Raw genomic sequence first — 20,440 nt, forward strand, 5'->3', positions numbered from 1 at the left:
ACCATCCCTCGGTGCTTTTCTCCGTCCAACATTGCCAGTCACTGCCTATCCTAATTCAGACGCTATGATTCACACCACTCCGTGATGTTTTTCTCACTCCTACTAGTGAATGTAATGTTACACACCCATACAATGCGCACCACACCGCGATGTTTTTCAGAAACCTATCCTACATTGCCACTGCATGTTCCCTGACCTCCCCATGCTGAACACCCCTTGGTGCTTTTCTCCATGCTACATTGCCACTCACTTCCTATCCTAATTCAGATACTCCGATTCACACCACCCCGTGATGTTTTTCTCACTCCTACTAGTGAATGTAATGTTACACACCTATACAATGCGCACCACCCCGTGATGTTTTTCTCACTCTTACTAGTGAATGTAATGTTACACACCCATACAAAGTGCACCACCCCGCGATGTTTTTAAGAAACCTATCCTACATTGCCACAGCATGTTCCCTGACCTCCCCATGCTGACCACCCCGCGGTGCTTTTCTCCATCCTACATTGCCACTCACTGCCTATCCCAATTCAGACCCTCTGATTCACACCACCCCGTGATGTTTTTCTCACTCCTACTAGTGAATGTAATGTTACACACCCATACAATGGGAACCACCCCAGTATGTTTTTCAGAAACCTATCCTACAGTGCCACTGCATGTTCCCTGACCTCCCCATGCTGACCACCCCGCGGTGCTTTTCTCCATCCTACATTGCCACACACTGCCTATCCTAATTCAGACCCTCCGATTCACACCACCCCGTGATGTTTTTATCACTCCTACTTGTGAATGTAATGTTACACACCCATACAATGCGCACCACCCCGTGATGTTTTTCTCACTCTTACTAGTGAATGTAATGTTACACACCCATACAAAGTGCACCACCTCGGGTTGTTTTTCAGAAACCTATCCTACATTGCCACTGCATGTTCCCTGACCTCCCCATGCTGACCAACCCACGGTTCTTTTCCCCATCCTACAATGCCACTCACTGCCTATCCTAATTCTGACCCTCCGATTCACACCACCCCGTGATGTTTTTCTCAATCCTACTAGTTAATGTAATGTTACACTCCCATACAATGCGCACCAACCCGTGATGTTTTTCTCACTCCTACTAGTGAATGTAATGTTACACTCCCATACAATGCGCACCAACCCGTGATGTTTTTCTCACTCCTACTAGTGAATGTAATGTTACACACCCATACAATGCGCACCACCCCGCGATGTTTTTCAGAAACGTATCCTACATTGCCACTGCATGTTCCCTGACTTCCCCATGCTGACTACCCCGCGGTGCTTTTCCCCATCCTACATTGTCACTCACTCCCTATCCTAATTCAGACCCTCCGATTCACACCACCCCGTTTTTTTTTTACTCCTACTAGTGAATGGAATGTTACGCACCCATACAAAGCGCATCACCCCGCAATGTTTTTCAGAAACCTATCCTACATGGCCACTGCACGTTCCCTGACCTCCGCATGCTGACCACCCGACGATGCTTTTCTCCATCCTACATTGCCACTCACTGACTATCCTAATTCAGACCCTACGATTCACACCACCCCGTGATGTTTTTCTCACTCCTACTTGTGAATGTAATGTTACACACCCATACAATGGGAACTACCCCCGGATGATTTTCAGAAACCTATCCTACATTGCCACTGCATGTTCCCTGACCTCCCCATGCTGACCACCCCGCAGTGCTTTTCTCCATCCTACATTGCCACTCACTGACTATCCTAATTCAGACCCTACGATTCACACCACCCTGTGATGTTTTTCTCACTCCTACTGGTGAATGTAATGTTACACACCCATACAATGCACACCACCCCGCGATGTTTTTCAGAAACGTATCCGACATTGCCAATGCATGTTCGCTGACCTCCCCATGCTGACCACCCCGCGGTGCTTTTCTCCATCCTACATTGCCACTCACTGCCTATCCCAATTCAGCCCCTCTGATTCACACCACCCCGTGATGTTTTTCTCACTCCTACTAGTGAATGTAATGTTACACACCCATACAATGCGCACCACCCCGCGATGTTTTTCAGAAACCTATCCTACATTGCCACTGCATGTTCCCTGACCTCACCATGCTGACTACCCCGCGGTGCTTTTCCCCATCCTACATTGCCACTCACTCCCTATCCTAATTCAGACCCTCCGATTCACACCACCCCTGATGTTTTTCTCACTCCTACTAGTGAATGTAATATTACACACCAATACAATGCGCACCATCCCCGGATGTTTTTCAGAAACCTATCCTACATTGCCACTGCATGTTCCCTGACCTCCCCATGCTGACCACCCCGCGGTGCTTTTCTCCATCCTACATCGCCACTCACTGCCTATCCTAATTCAGACCCTCCGATTCACACCATCCCGTTTTTTTTTTTACTCCTACTAGTGAATGGAATGTTATGCACCCATACAATGCGCATCACCCCGCGATGTTTTTCAGAAACCTATCCTACATGGCCACTGCACGTTTCCTGACCTCCCCATGCTGACCACCCGACGGTGCTTTTCTCCAACCTACATTGCGACTCACTGCCTATCCTAATTCAGACCCTCCTATTCACACCACAGCGTGATGTTTTACTCAATCCTACTAATGAATGTAATGTTACCCACCCATACAATGCGCACCACCCCGCAATGTTTTTCAGAAACCTATCCTACATTGCCACTACATGTTCCCTGCCCTCCCCATGCTGACCACCCGGCGGTGCTTTTCTCCAACCTACATTGCCACTCACTGCCTATCTAATTCAGACCCTCCGATTCACACCACCCTGTTATGTTTTTCTCACTCCTACTAGTGAATGTAATGTTACACACCCATACAATGCGCACCACTCCGCGATGTTTTTCAGAAACCTATGCTACATTGTCCCTGCATGTTCCCTAACCTACACATGCTTACCACCCCGTGGTGCTTTTCTCCATCCTGCATTGCCACACAATGCCTATCCTAATTCAGACCCTCGGATTCACACCACCCCTTGATGTTTTTCTCACTCCTACTAGTGTATGTAATGTTACACACCCATACAATGTGCACCACCCCACGATGTTTTTCAGACACCTATCCTACCTTGCCTCTGCCTGTTCCCTGACCTCCCCATGCTGACCACCACGCGGTACTTTTCTCCATCCTACATTGCCACTCACTGCCTATCCTAATTCAGACCCTACGATTCACACCACCCCGTGATGTTTTTCTCACTCCTACTTGTGAATGTAATGTTACACACCCATACAATGCGCACCACCCCGCGATGTTTTTCAGAAACCTATCCTACATTGCCACTGCATGTTCCCTGACTTCCCCATGCTGACAACCCCGCAGTGCTTTTCTCCATCCTACCTTGCCACTCACTGACTATCCTAATTCAGACCCTACGATTCACACCACCCTGTGATGTTTTTCTCACTCCTACTTTTGAATGTAATGTTACACACCCATACAATGCACACCACCCCGCGATGTTTTTCAGAAACGTATCCTACATTGCCAATGCATGTTCGCTGACCTCCCCATGCTGACCACCCGGCGGTGCTTTTCTCCATCCTACATTGCCACTCACTGCCTATCCCAATTCAGACCCTCTGATTCACACCACCCCGTGATGGTTTTCTCACTCCTACTAGTGAATGTAATGTTACACACCCATACAATTGGAACCACCCCTGGATGTTTTTCAGAAACCTATCCTACATTGCCACTGCATGTTCCCTGACCTCACCATGCTGAAAACCCCGCGGTGCTTTTCTCCATCCTACATTGCCACTCACTGCCTATCCTAATTCAGACCCTCCGATTGACACCACCCCGTGATGTTTTTATCACTCCTACTGGTGAATGTAATGTTATACACCCATACAGTGCGCACCACCCCACGATGTTTTTCAGAAACCTATTCTACATTGCCACTGCATGTTCCCAGACCTTCCCATGCTGACCACCCCGTGGTGCTTTTCTCCATCTTACATTGCCACACAATGCCTATTATAATTCAGACCATCGGATTCACACCACCCCGTTATGTTTTTCTCACTCCTAGTAGTGAATGTAATGTTACACACCCATACAATGCGCACCACCCCGCGATGTTTTTCAGACACCTATCCTACGTTGCCACTGCCTGTTCCCTGACCTCCCCATGCTGACCAACACGCGGTGCTTTTCTCCATCCTACATTGCCACTCAATGCATATCCTAATTCAGACCCTCCAATTCACACCACCCCGTGATGTTTTTCTCACTCCTACTGGTGAATGTAATGTTACACACCCATACAATGCGCACCACCCTACGATGTTTTTCAGAAACCTATTCTACATTGCCACTGCATGTTCCCAGACCTTCCCATGCTGACCACCCCGTGGTGCTTTTCTCCATCCTACATTGCCACACAATGCCTATCCTAATTCAAACCCTCGGATTCACACCACCCCGTGATGTTTTTCTCACTCCTACTAGTGAATGTAATGTTACACACCCATACAATGCGCACCACCCCAGGATGTTTTTCAGAAACCTATCCTACATTGCCACTGCATGTTCCCTGACCTCCCCATGCTGACCATCCCGCGGTGCTTATCTCCATCCTACATTGCCTCTCACTGCCTATCCTAATTCAGACCCTCCGATTAACACCACCCCGTGATGTTTTTCTCACTCCTACTAGTGAATGTAATGTTACACACCCATAAAATGCGCACCACCCCCGGATGTTTTTCAGAAACCTATCCTACATTGCCACTACATGTTCCCTGACCTCCCCATGCTGACCACCCCGTGGTGCTTTTCTCCATCCTACATTGCCACTCACTGCATATCCTAATTCAGACCCTCCGATTCGCACCAACCCGTGATGTTTTTCTCACTCCTACTAGTGAATGTAATGTTACACACCCATACAATGTGCACCACCCCGTGATGTTTTTCTCACTCCTACTAGTGAATGTAATGTTACACACAAATACAATGCGCACCACCCAGCGATGTTTTTCAGAAACCTATGCTACATTGCCACTGCATGTTCCCTGACCTCCCCATGCTGACCACACCGCGGTGCTATTCCCCATCCATCATTGCCACTCACTGCCTATCTTATTCAGACCCTCCGATTCACACCACGCCGTTAGTTTTTCTGACTCTTACTAGTGAATGTAATGTTACACACCCATACAATGCGCACCACCTCGCGATGTTGTTTAGAAACCTATCCTACATTGTCCCTGCATGTTCCCTGACCTACACATGCTGACCACCCCGCGGTGCTTTTCTCCATCCTACATTGCCACTCACTGCCTATCCTAATTCAGACCCTACGATTCACACCACCCCGTGATGTTTTTCTCACTCCTACTAGTGAATGTAATGTTACACACCCATACAATGCGCACCACCCCGCGATGTTTTTCAGAAACCTATCCTACATTGCCACTGCATGTTCCCTGACCTCCCCATGCTGACTACCCCGCGGTGCTTTTCCCCATCCTACATTGCCAATCACTCCCTATCCTAATTCAGACGCTCCGATTCACACCACCCCTGATGTTGTTCTCACTCCTACTAGTGAATGTAATATTACACACCAATACAATGCGGACCATCCCCGGATGTTTTTCAGAAACCTATCCTACATTGCAACTGCATGTTCCCTGACCTCCCCATGCTGACCACCCCGCGGTGCTTTTCTCCATCCTACATCGCCACTCACTGCCTATCCTAATTCAGACCCTCCGATTCACACCATCCCGTTTTTTTTTACTCCTACTAGTGAATGGAATGTTACGCACCCATACAATGCGCATCACCCCGCGATGTTTTTCAGAAACCTATCCTACATGGCCACTGCACGTTTCCTGACCTCCCCATGCTGACCACCCGACGGTGCTTTTCTCCATCCTACATTGCCACTCACTGCCTATCCTAATTCAGACCCTCCTATTCACACCACAGCGTGATGTTTTACTCAATCCTACTAATGAATGTAATGTTACCCACACATACAATGCGCACCACCCCGCGATGTTTTTCAGAAACCTATCCTACATTGCCACTACATGTTCCCTGCCCTCCCCATGCTGACCACCCGGCGGTGCTTTTCTCCCACCTACATTGCCACTCACTGCCTATCTAATTCAGACCCTCCGATTCACACCACCCTGTTATGTTTTTCTCACTCCTACTAGTGAATGTAATGTTATACACCCATACAATGCGCACCACTCCGCGATGTTTTTCAGAAACCTATGCTACATTGTCCCTGCATGTTCCCTGACCTACACATGCTGACCACCCCGTGGTGCTTTTCTCCATCCTGCATTGCCACACAATGCCTATCCTAATTCAGACCCTCGGATTCACACCACCCCTTGATGTTTTTCTCACTCCTACTAGTGTATGTAATGTTACACACCCATACAATGTGCACCACCCCACGATGTTTTTCAGACACCTATCCTACCTTGCCTCTGCCTGTTCCCTGACCTCCCCATGCTGACCACCACGCGGTACTTTTCTCCATCCTACATTGCCACTCACTGCCTATCCTAATTCAGACCCTACGATTCACACCACCCCGGGATGTTTTTCTCACTCCTACTTGTGAATGTAATGTTACACACCCATACAATGCGCACCACCCCGCGATGTTTTTCAGAAACCTATCCTACATTGCCACTGCATTTTCCCTGACTTCCCCATGCTGACCACCCCGCAGTGCTTTTCTCCATCCTACCTTGCCACTCACTGACTATCCTAATTCAGACCCTACGATTCACACCACCCTGTGATGTTTTTCTCACTCCTACTGGTGAATGTAATGTTACACACCCATACAATGCACACCACCCCGCGATGTTTTTCAGAAACGTATCCTACATTGCCAATGCATGTTCGCTGACCTCCCCATGCTGACCACCCCGCGGTGCTTTTCTCCATCCTACATTGCCACTCACTGCCTATCCCAATTCACACCCTCTGATTCACACCACCCCGTGATGTTTTTCTCACTCCTACTAGTGAATGTAATGTTACACACCCATACAATTGGAACCACCCCTGGATGTTTTTCAGAAACCTATCCTACATTGCCACTTCATGTTCCCTGACCTCACCATGCTGAAAACCCCGCGGTGCTTTTCTCCATCCTACATTGCCACTCACTGCCTATCCTAATTCAGACCCTCCGATTGACACCACCCCGTGATGTTTTTATCACTCCTACTGGTGAATGTAATGTTATACACCCATACAGTGCGCACCACCCCACGATGTTTTTCAGTAACCTATTCTACATTGCCACTGCATGTTCCCAGACCTTCCCATGCTGACCACCCCGTGGTGCTTTTCTCCATCTTACATTGCCACACAATGCCTATTATAATTCAGACCATCGGATTCACACCACCCCATTATGTTTTTCTCACTCCTAGTAGTGAATGTAATGTTACACACCCATACAATGCGCACCACCCCGCGATGTTTTTCAGACACCTATCCTACGTTGCCACTGCCTGTTCCCTGACCTCCCCATGCTGACCAACACGCGGTGCTTTTCTCCATCCTACATTGCCACTCAATGCATATCCTAATTCAGACCCTCCGATTCACACCACCCCGTGATGTTTTTCTCACTCCTACTGGTGAATGTAATGTTACACACCCATACAATGCGCACCACCCTACGATGTTTTTCAGAAACCTATTCTACATTGCCACTGCATGTTCCCAGACCTTCCCATGCTGACCACCCCGTGGTGCTTTTCTCCAACCTACATTGCCACTGACTGCCTAACTAATTCAGAACCTCCGATTCACACCACCCTGTTATGTTTTTCTCACTCCTACTAGTGAATGTAATGGTACACACCCATACAATGCACACCACTCCGCGATATTTTTCAGAAACCTATCCTACATTGTCCCTGCATGTTCCCTGACCTACACATGCTGACCACCCCGTGGTGCTTTTCTCCATCCTGCATTGCCACACAATGCCTATCCTAATTCAGACCCTCGGATTCACACCACCCCTTGATGTTTTTCTCACTCCTACTAGTGAATGTCATGTTACACACCCATACAATGCGCACCACCCCAGGATGTTTTTCAGAAACCTATCCTACATTGCCCCTGCATGTTCCCTGACCTCCCCATGCTGACCATCCCGCGGTGCTTTTCTCCATCCTACATTGCCTCTCAATGCCTATCCTAATTCAGACCCTCCGATTAACACCACCCCGTGATGTTTTTCTCACTCCTACTAGTGAATGTAATGTTACACACCCATAAAATGCGCACCACCGCCGGATGTTTTTCAGAAACCTATCCTACATTGCCACTACATGTTCCTTGACCTCCCCATGCTGACCACCTCGTGGTGCTTTTCTCCATCCTACATTGCCACTCACTGCATATCCTAATTCAGGCCCTCCGATTCACACCAACCCGTGATGTTTTTCTCACTCCTACTAGTGAATGTAATGTTACACACCCATACAATGTGCACCACCCCGTGATGTTTTTCTCACTCCTACTACTGAATGTAATGTTACACACAAATACAATGCGCACCACCCAGCGATGTTTTTCAGAAACCTATGCTACATTGCCACTGCATGTTCCCTGACCTCCCCATGCTGACCACACCGCGGTGCTATTCCCTATCCATCATTGACACTCACTTCCTATCTTATTCAGACCCTCCGATTCACACCACGCCGTTAGTTTTTCTGACTCCTACTAGGGAATGTAATGTTACAAACCCATACAATGCGCACAACCTCGCGATGTTGTTTAGAAACCTATCCTACATTGTCCCTGCATGTTCACTGACCTACACATGCTGACCACCCCGCGGTGCTTTTCTCCATCCTACATTGTCACTCACTGCCTATCCTATTCAGACCCTCCGATTCACACCACCCCGTGATGTTTTTCTCACTCCTACTGGTGAATGTAATGTTACACACCCATACAATGCGCACCACACCGTGATGTTTTTCAAAAACCTATCCTACATTGCCACTGCATGTTCCCTGACCTCCCCATGCTGACCACCCCGCGGTGCTTTTCTCCATCCTACATTGCCAGTCACTGCCTATCCTAATTCAGACCCTACGATTCACACCACCCCGTGATGTTTTTCTCACTCCTACTAGTGAATGTAATGTTACACACCCATACCTTGCGCACAAGCCTGCGATGTTTTTCAGAAACCTATCCTACATTGCCACTGCATGTTCCCTGACCTCCCCATGCTGACGACCCCGCGGTGCTTTTCTCGATGCTACATTGCCACTCACTTCCTATCCTAATTCAGATCCTCCGATTCACACCACCCCGTGATGTTTTTCTCACTCCTACTAGTGAATGTAATGTTACACTCCAATACAATGCACACCAACCTGTGATGTTTTTCTCTCTCCTACTAGTGAATGTAATGTTACACACCCATACAATGCGCACCACCACCGGATGTTTTTCAGAAACCTATCCTACATTGCCACTGCATGTTCCCTGACCTCCCCATGCTGACCACCCCGCGGTGCTTTTCTCCATCCTACCTCGCCACTCACTTCCTATCCTAATTCAGACCCTCCGATTCACAATATCCCGTTTTTTTTTTCACTCCTACTAGTGAATGGAATGTTACGCACCCATACAATGCGCACCACCCCGCGATGTTTTTCAGAAACCTATCCTACATTGCCACTGCAAGTTCCCTGACCTCCCCATGCTGACCACCCCGCGGTGCCTTTCTCAATCCTACATTGCACTCACTGCCTATCATAATTCAGACCCTCCGATTCACACCACCCAGTGATGTTTTACTCACTCCTACTAGTGAATGTAATGTTACACACCCATACATTGCGCACCACCCCGCGATGTTTTTCAGAAACCTATCCTACATTGCCACTACATGTTCCCTGACCTCCACATGCTGACCACAACGCTGTGCTTTTCTCCAACCTACATTGCCACTCACTGCCTATCTAATTCAGACCCTCCGATTCACTCTACCCTGTTATGTTTTTCTCACTCCTACTGGTGAATGTAATGTTACACACCCATACAATGCGCACCACCCCGCGATGTTTTTCAGAAACCTATCCTACCTTGCCACAGCATGTTCCCTGACCTCCCCATGCTGACCACCACGCGGTGCTTTTCTCCATCCTACATTGCCACTCACTGCCTATCCTAATTCAGACCCTACGTTTCACACCACCCCGTGATGTTTTTCTCACTCCTACTGGTGAATGTAATGTTACACACCCATACAATGCGCACCACCCCGCGATGTTTTTCAGAAACCTATCCTAAATTGCCACTGCATGTTCCCTGACCTCCACATGCTGACGACACCGCGGTGATTTTCTCGATGCTACATTGCCACTCACTTCCTATCCTAATTAAGATCCTCCGATTTACACCACCCCGTGATGTTTTTCTCACTCCTACTAGTGAATGTAATGTTACACACCCATACAATGCGCACCACCCCGCGATGTTTTTCAGAAACCTATGCTACATTACCACTGCATGTTCCCTGACTTCCCCATGCTGACCACCCCGCGGTGCTTTTCTCCATTCTACATTGCCACTAACTGCCTATCCTAATTCAGACCTTCTGATTGACACCACCCCGTGATGTTTTTCGCACTCCTACTAGTGAATGTAATGTTACACACCCATACAATGCGCACCACCCTACGATGTTTTTCAGAAACCTATTCTACATTGCCACTGCATGTTCCCAGACCTTCCCATGCTGACCACCCCGTGGTGCTTTTCTCCAACCTACATTGCCACTGACTGCCTATCTAATTCAGACCCTCCGATTCACACCACCCTGTTATGTTTTTCTCACTCCTACTAGTGAATGTAATGGTACACACCCATACAATGCACACCACTCCGCGATATTTTTCAGAAACCTATCCTACATTGTCCCTGCATGTTCCCTGACCTACACATGCTGACCACCCCGTGGTGCTTTTCTCCATCCTGCATTGCCACACAATGCCTATCCTAATTCAGACCCTCGGATTCACACCACCCCTTGATGTTTTTCTCACTCCTACTAGTGAATGTCATGTTACACACCCATACAATGCGCACCACCCCAGGATGTTTTTCAGAAACCTATCCTACATTGCCCCTGCATGTTCCCTGACCTCCCCATGCTGACCATCCCGCGGTGCTTTTCTCCATCCTACATTGCCTCTCAATGCCTATCCTAATTCAGACCCTCCGATTAACACCACCCCGTGATGTTTTTCTCACTCCTACTAGTGAATGTAATGTTACACACCCATAAAATGCGCACCACCGCCGGATGTTTTTCAGAAACCTATCCTACATTGCCACTACATGTTCCTTGACCTCCCCATGCTGACCACCTCGTGGTGCTTTTCTCCATCCTACATTGCCACTCACTGCATATCCTAATTCAGGCCCTCCGATTCACACCAACCCGTGATGTTTTTCTCACTCCTACTAGTGAATGTAATGTTACACACCCATACAATGTGCACCACCCCGTGATGTTTTTCTCACTCCTACTACTGAATGTAATGTTACACACAAATACAATGCGCACCACCCAGCGATGTTTTTCAGAAACCTATGCTACATTGCCACTGCATGTTCCCTGACCTCCCCATGCTGACCACACCGCGGTGCTATTCCCTATCCATCATTGACACTCACTTCCTATCTTATTCAGACCCTCCGATTCACACCACGCCGTTAGTTTTTCTGACTCCTACTAGGGAATGTAATGTTACAAACCCATACAATGCGCACAACCTCGCGATGTTGTTTAGAAACCTATCCTACATTGTCCCTGCATGTTCACTGACCTACACATGCTGACCACCCCGCGGTGCTTTTCTCCATCCTACATTGTCACTCACTGCCTATCCTATTCAGACCCTCCGATTCACACCACCCCGTGATGTTTTTCTCACTCCTACTGGTGAATGTAATGTTACACACCCATACAATGCGCACCACACCGTGATGTTTTTCAAAAACCTATCCTACATTGCCACTGCATGTTCCCTGACCTCCCCATGCTGACCACCCCGCGGTGCTTTTCTCCATCCTACATTGCCAGTCACTGCCTATCCTAATTCAGACCCTACGATTCACACCACCCCGTGATTTTTTCTCACTCCTACTAGTGAATGTAATGTTACACACCCATACCTTGCGCACAAGCCTGCGATGTTTTTCAGAAACCTATCCTACATTGCCACTGCATGTTCCCTGACCTCCCCATGCTGACGACCCCGCGGTGCTTTTCTCGATGCTACATTGCCACTCACTTCCTATCCTAATTCAGATCCTCCGATTCACACCACCCCGTGATGTTTTTCTCACTCCTACTAGTGAATGTAATGTTACACTCCAATACAATGCACACCAACCTGTGATGTTTTTCTCTCTCCTACTAGTGAATGTAATGTTACACACCCATACAATGCGCACCACCACCGGATGTTTTTCAGAAACCTATCCTACATTGCCACTGCATGTTCCCAGACCTTCCCATGCTGACCACCCCGTGGTGCTTTTCTCCATCTTACATTGCCACACAATGCCTATTATAATTCAGACCATCGGATTCACACCACCCCATTATGTTTTTCTCACTCCTAGTAGTGAATGTAATGTTACACACCCATACAATGCGCACCACCCCGCGATGTTTTTCAGACACCTATCCTACGTTGCCACTGCCTGTTCCCTGACCTCCCCATGCTGACCAACACGCGGTGCTTTTCTCCATCCTACATTGCCACTCAATGCATATCCTAATTCAGACCCTCCGATTCACACCACCCCGTGATGTTTTTCTCACTCCTACTGGTGAATGTAATGTTACACACCCATACAATGCGCACCACCCTACGATGTTTTTCAGAAACCTATTCTACATTGCCACTGCATGTTCCCAGACCTTCCCATGCTGACCACCCCGTGGTGCTTTTCTCCAACCTACATTGCCACTGACTGCCTAACTAATTCAGAACCTCCGATTCACACCACCCTGTTATGTTTTTCTCACTCCTACTAGTGAATGTAATGGTACACACCCATACAATGCTCACCACTCCGCGATATTTTTCAGAAACCTATCCTACATTGTCCCTGCATGTTCCCTGACCTACACATGCTGACCACCCCGTGGTGCTTTTCTCCATCCTGCATTGCCACACAATGCCTATCCTAATTCAGACCCTCGGATTCACACCACCCCTTGATGTTTTTCTCACTCCTACTAGTGAATGTCATGTTACACACCCATACAATGCGCACCACCCCAGGATGTTTTTCAGAAACCTATCCTACATTGCCCCTGCATGTTCCCTGACCTCCCCATGCTGACCATCCCGCGGTGCTTTTCTCCATCCTACATTGCCTCTCAATGCCTATCCTAATTCAGACCCTCCGATTAACACCACCCCGTGATGTTTTTCTCACTCCTACTAGTGAATGTAATGTTACACACCCATAAAATGCGCACCACCGCCGGATGTTTTTCAGAAACCTATCCTACATTGCCACTACATGTTCCTTGACCTCCCCATGCTGACCACCTCGTGGTGCTTTTCTCCATCCTACATTGCCACTCACTGCATATCCTAATTCAGGCCCTCCGATTCACACCAACCCGTGATGTTTTTCTCACTCCTACTAGTGAATGTAATGTTACACACCCATACAATGTGCACCACCCCGTGATGTTTTTCTCACTCCTACTACTGAATGTAATGTTACACACAAATACAATGCGCACCACCCAGCGATGTTTTTCAGAAACCTATGCTACATTGCCACTGCATGTTCCCTGACCTCCCCATGCTGACCACACCGCGGTGCTATTCCCTATCCATCATTGACACTCACTTCCTATCTTATTCAGACCCTCCGATTCACACCACGCCGTTAGTTTTTCTGACTCCTACTAGGGAATGTAATGTTACAAACCCATACAATGCGCACAACCTCGCGATGTTGTTTAGAAACCTATCCTACATTGTCCCTGCATGTTCACTGACCTACACATGCTGACCACCCCGCGGTGCTTTTCTCCATCCTACATTGTCACTCACTGCCTATCCTATTCAGACCCTCCGATTCACACCACCCCGTGATGTTTTTCTCACTCCTACTGGTGAATGTAATGTTACACACCCATACAATGCGCACCACACCGTGATGTTTTTCAAAAACCTATCCTACATTGCCACTGCATGTTCCCTGACCTCCCCATGCTGACCACCCCGCGGTGCTTTTCTCCATCCTACATTGCCAGTCACTGCCTATCCTAATTCAGACCCTACGATTCACACCACCCCGTGATTTTTTCTCACTCCTACTAGTGAATGTAATGTTACACACCCATACCTTGCGCACAAGCCTGCGATGTTTTTCAGAAACCTATCCTACATTGCCACTGCATGTTCCCTGACCTCCCCATGCTGACGACCCCGCGGTGCTTTTCTCGATGCTACATTGCCACTCACTTCCTATCCTAATTCAGATCCTCCGATTCACACCACCCCGTGATGTTTTTCTCACTCCTACTAGTGAATGTAATGTTACACTCCAATACAATGCACACCAACCTGTGATGTTTTTCTCTCTCCTACTAGTGAATGTAATGTTACACACCCATACAATGCGCACCACCACCGGATGTTTTTCAGAAACCTATCCTACATTGCCACTGCATGTTCCCTGACCTCCCCATGCTGACCACCCCGCGGTGCTTTTCTCCATCCTACCTCGCCACTCACTTCCTATCCTAATTCAGACCCTCCGATTCACAATATCCCGTTTTTTTTTTCACTCCTACTAGTGAATGGAATGTTACGCACCCATACAATGCGCACCACCCCGCGATGTTTTTCAGAAACCTATCCTACATTGCCACTGCAAGTTCCCTGACCTCCCCATGCTGACCACCCCGCGGTGCCTTTCTCAATCCTACATTGCACTCACTGCCTATCATAATTCAGACCCTCCGATTCACACCACCCAGTGATGTTTTACTCACTCCTACTAGTGAATGTAATGTTACACACCCATACATTGCGCACCACCCCGCGATGTTTTTCAGAAACCTATCCTACATTGCCACTACATGTTCACTGACCTCCCCATACTGACCACCCCGCGGTGCTTTTCTCCATCCTACATTGCCACTCACTGCCTATCCTAATTCAGACCCTCCGATTCACACCACCCCGTGATGTTTTTATCACTCCTACTTGTGAATGTAATGTTACACACCCATACAAAGTGCACCACCCCGGGTTGTTTTTCAGAAACCTATCCTACCTTGCCACTGCATGTTCCCTGACCTCCCCATGCTGACCAACCCACGGTTCTTTTCCCCAGCCTACACTGCCACTCACTGCCTATCCTAATTCTGACCCTCCGATTCACACCACCCCGTGATGTTTTTCTCACTCCTACTAGTTAATGTAATGTTACACTCCCATACAATGCGCACCAACCCGTGATGTTTTTCTCACTCCTACTAGTGAATGTAATATTACACACCCATACAATGCGCAACACCATGCGATGTTTTTAGAAACCTATCCTACATTGCCACTGCATGTTCCCTGACCTCCCCATGCTGACCACCCCGCGGTGCTTTTCCCCATCCTACATTGCCACTCACTGCCTATACTAATTCAGACCCTCCGATTCACACCACCCCGTGATTTTTTCTCACTCCTACTAGTGAATGTAATGTTACATACCCATACAATGCGCACCACCCCGTGATGTTTTTCTCACTCCTACTAGTGAATGTAATGTTACACACTCATGCAATGCGCACCACCCAGCGATGTTTTTCAGATATCTATGCTACATTGCCACTGCATGTTCCCCGACCTCCCCATGCTGACCACCCCGCGGTGCTTTTCTCCATCCTACATTGCCACTCACTGCCTATCCTAATTCAGACCCTCCATTTCACACCAAACCGTGATGTTTTTCTCACTCGTACTAGTGAATGTAATGTTACACACCCATACAATGCGCACAACCCCGTGATGTTTTTCTCACTCCTACTACTGAATGTAATGTTACACACCCATACAATGCGCACCACCCCAGGATGTTTTTCAGAAACCTATCCTACATTGCCACTGCATGTTCCCTGACCTCCCCATGCTGACCACCCCGCGGTGCTTTTCTCCATCCTGCATTGCCACACAATGCCTATCCTAATTCAGACCCTCGGATTCACACCACCCCTTGATGTTTTTCTCACTCCTACTAGTGTATGTAATGTTACACACCCATACAATGTGCACCACCCCACGATGTTTTTCAGACACCTATCCTACCTTGCCTCTGCCTGTTCCCTGACCTCCCCATGCTGACCACCACGCGGTACTTTTCTCCATCCTACATTGCCACTCACTGCCTATCCTAATTCAGACCCTACGATTCACACCACCCCGGGATGTTTTTCTCACTCCTACTTGTGAATGTAATGTTACACACCCATACAATGCGCACCACCCCGCGATGTTTTTCAGAAACCTATCCTACATTGCCACTGCATTTTCCCTGACTTCCCCATGCTGACCACCCCGCAGTGCTTTTCTCCATCCTACCTTGCCACTCACTGACTATCCTAATACAGACCCTACGATTCACACCACCCTGTGATGTTTTTCTCACTCCTACTGGTGAATGTAATGTTACACACCCATACAATGCACACCACCCCGCGATGTTTTTCAGAAACGTATCCTACATTGCCAATGCATGTTCGCTGACCTCCCCATGCTGACCACCCCGCGGTGCTTTTCTCCATCCTACATTGCCACTCACTGCCTATCCCAATTCAGACCCTCTGATTCACACCACCCCGTGATGTTTTTCTCACTCCTACTAGTGAATGTAATGTTACACACCCATACAATTGGAACCACCCCTGGATGTTTTTCAGAAACCTATCCTACATTGCCACTTCATGTTCCCTGACCTCACCATGCTGAAAACCCCGCGGTGCTTTTCTCCATCCTACATTGCCACTCACTGCCTATCCTAATTCAGACCCTCCGATTGACACCACCCCGTGATGTTTTTATCACTCCTACTGGTGAATGTAATGTTATACACCCATACAGTGCGCACCACCCCACGATGTTTTTCAGAAACCTATTCTACATTGCCACTGCATGTTCCCAGACCTTCCCATGCTGACCACCCCGTGGTGCTTTTCTCCATCTTACATTGCCACACAATGCCTATTATAATTCAGACCATCGGATTCACACCACCCCATTATGTTTTTCTCACTCCTAGTAGTGAATGTAATGTTACACACCCATACAATGCGCACCACCCCGCGATGTTTTTCAGACACCTATCCTACGTTGCCACTGCCTGTTCCCTGACCTCCCCATGCTGACCAACACGCGGTGCTTTTCTCCATCCTACATTGCCACTCAATGCATATCCTAATTCAGACCCTCCGATTCACACCACCCCGTGATGTTTTTCTCACTCCTACTGGTGAATGTAATGTTACACACCCATACAATGCGCACCACCCTACGATGTTTTTCAGAAACCTATTCTACATTGCCACTGCATGTTCCCAGACCTTCCCATGCTGACCACCCCGTGGTGCTTTTCTCCAACCTACATTGCCACTGACTGCCTAACTAATTCAGAACCTCCGATTCACACCACCCTGTTATGTTTATCTCACTCCTACTAGTGAATGTAATGGTACACACCCATACAATGCTCACCACTCCGCGATATTTTTCAGAAACCTATCCTACATTGTCCCTGCATGTTCCCTGACCTACACATGCTGACCACCCCGTGGTGCTTTTCTCCATCCTGCATTGCCACACAATGCCTATCCTAATTCAGACCCTCGGATTCACACCACCCCTTGATGTTTTTCTCACTCCTACTAGTGAATGTCATGTTACACACCCATACAATGCGCACCACCCCAGGATGTTTTTCAGAAACCTATCCTACATTGCCCCTGCATGTTCCCTGACCTCCCCATGCTGACCATCCCGCGGTGCTTTTCTCCATCCTACATTGCCTCTCAATGCCTATCCTAATTCAGACCCTCCGATTAACACCACCCCGTGATGTTTTTCTCACTCCTACTAGTGAATGTAATGTTACACACCCATAAAATGCGCACCACCGCCGGATGTTTTTCAGAAACCTATCCTACATTGCCACTACATGTTCCTTGACCTCCCCATGCTGACCACCTCGTGGTGCTTTTCTCCATCCTACATTGCCACTCACTGCATATCCTAATTCAGGCCCTCCGATTCACACCAACCCGTGATGTTTTTCTCACTCCTACTAGTGAATGTAATGTTACACACCCATACAATGTGCACCACCCCGTGATGTTTTTCTCACTCCTACTACTGAATGTAATGTTACACACAAATACAATGCGCACCACCCAGCGATGTTTTTCAGAAACCTATGCTACATTGCCACTGCATGTTCCCTGACCTCCCCATGCTGACCACACCGCGGTGCTATTCCCTATCCATCATTGACACTCACTTCCTATCTTATTCAGACCCTCCGATTCACACCACGCCGTTAGTTTTTCTGACTCCTACTAGGGAATGTAATGTTACAAACCCATACAATGCGCACAACCTCGCGATGTTGTTTAGAAACCTATCCTACATTGTCCCTGCATGTTCACTGACCTACACATGCTGACCACCCCGCGGTGCTTTTCTCCATCCTACATTGTCACTCACTGCCTATCCTATTCAGACCCTCCGATTCACACCACCCCGTGATGTTTTTCTCACTCCTACTGGTGAATGTAATGTTACCCACCCATACAATGCGCACCACACCGTGATGTTTTTCAAAAACCTATCCTACATTGCCACTGCATGTTCCCTGACCTCCCCATGCTGACCACCCCGCGGTGCTTTTCTCCATCCTACATTGCCAGTCACTGCCTATCCTAATTCAGACCCTACGATTCACACCACCCCGTGATGTTTTTCTCACTCCTACTAGTGAATGTAATGTTACACACCCATACCTTGCGCACAAGCCTCCGATGTTTTTCAGAAACCTATCCTACATTGCCACTGCATGTTCCCTGACCTCCCCATGCTGACGACCCCGCGGTGCTTTTCTCGATGCTACATTGCCACTCACTTCCTATCCTAATTCAGATCCTCCGATTCACACCACCCCGTGATGTTTTTCTCACTCCTACTAGTGAATGTAATGTTACACTCCAATACAATGCACACCAACCTGTGATGTTTTTCTCTCTCCTACTAGTGAATGTAATGTTACACACCCATACAATGCGCACCACCACCGGATGTTTTTCAGAAACCTATCCTACATTGCCACTGCATGTTCCCTGACCTCCCCATGCTGACCACCCCGCGGTGCTTTTCTCCATCCTACCTCGCCACTCACTTCCTATCCTAATTCAGACCCTCCGATTCACAATATCCCGTTTTTTTTTTCACTCCTACTAGTGAATGGAATGTTACGAACCCATACAATGCGCACCACCCCGCGATGTTTTTCAGAAACCTATCCTACATTGCCACTGCAAGTTCCCTGACCTCCCCATGCTGACCACCCCGCGGTGCCTTTCTCAATCCTACATTGCACTCACTGCCTATCATAATTCAGACCCTCCGATTCACACCACCCAGTGATGTTTTACTCACTCCTACTAGTGAATGTAATGTTACACACCCATACATTGCGCACCACCCCGCGATGTTTTTCAGAAACCTATCCTACATTGCCACTACATGTTCCCTGACCTCCACATGCTGACCACAACGCTGTGCTTTTCTCCAACCTACATGGCCACTCACTGCCTATCTAATTCAGACCCTCCGATTCACTCTACCCTGTTATGTTTTTCTCACTCCTACTGGTGAATGTAATGTTACACACCCATACAATGCGCACCACCCCGCGATGTTTTTCAGAAACCTATCCTACCTTGCCACAGCATGTTCCCTGACCTCCCCATGCTGACCACCACGCGGTGCTTTTCTCCATCCTACATTGCCACTCACTGCCTATCCTAATTCAGACCCTACGTTTCACACCACCCCGTGATGTTTTTCTCACTCCTACTGGTGAATGTAATGTTACACACCCATACAATGCGCACCACCCCGCGATGTTTTTCAGAAACCTATCCTAAATTGCCACTGCATGTTCCCTGACCTCCACATGCTGACGACACCGCGGTGATTTTCTCGATGCTACATTGCCACTCACTTCCTATCCTAATTCAGATCCTCCGATTTACACCACCCCGTGATGTTTTTCTCACTCCTA

The sequence above is a fragment of the Cavia porcellus genome, unplaced genomic scaffold (assembly GCF_034190915.1).
Source record: "Cavia porcellus strain 051 isolate PalLab524CR breed Dunkin Hartley unplaced genomic scaffold, mCavPor4.1 scaffold_19, whole genome shotgun sequence".
In the NCBI taxonomy this organism is placed as follows: Eukaryota; Metazoa; Chordata; class Mammalia; order Rodentia; family Caviidae; genus Cavia; species Cavia porcellus.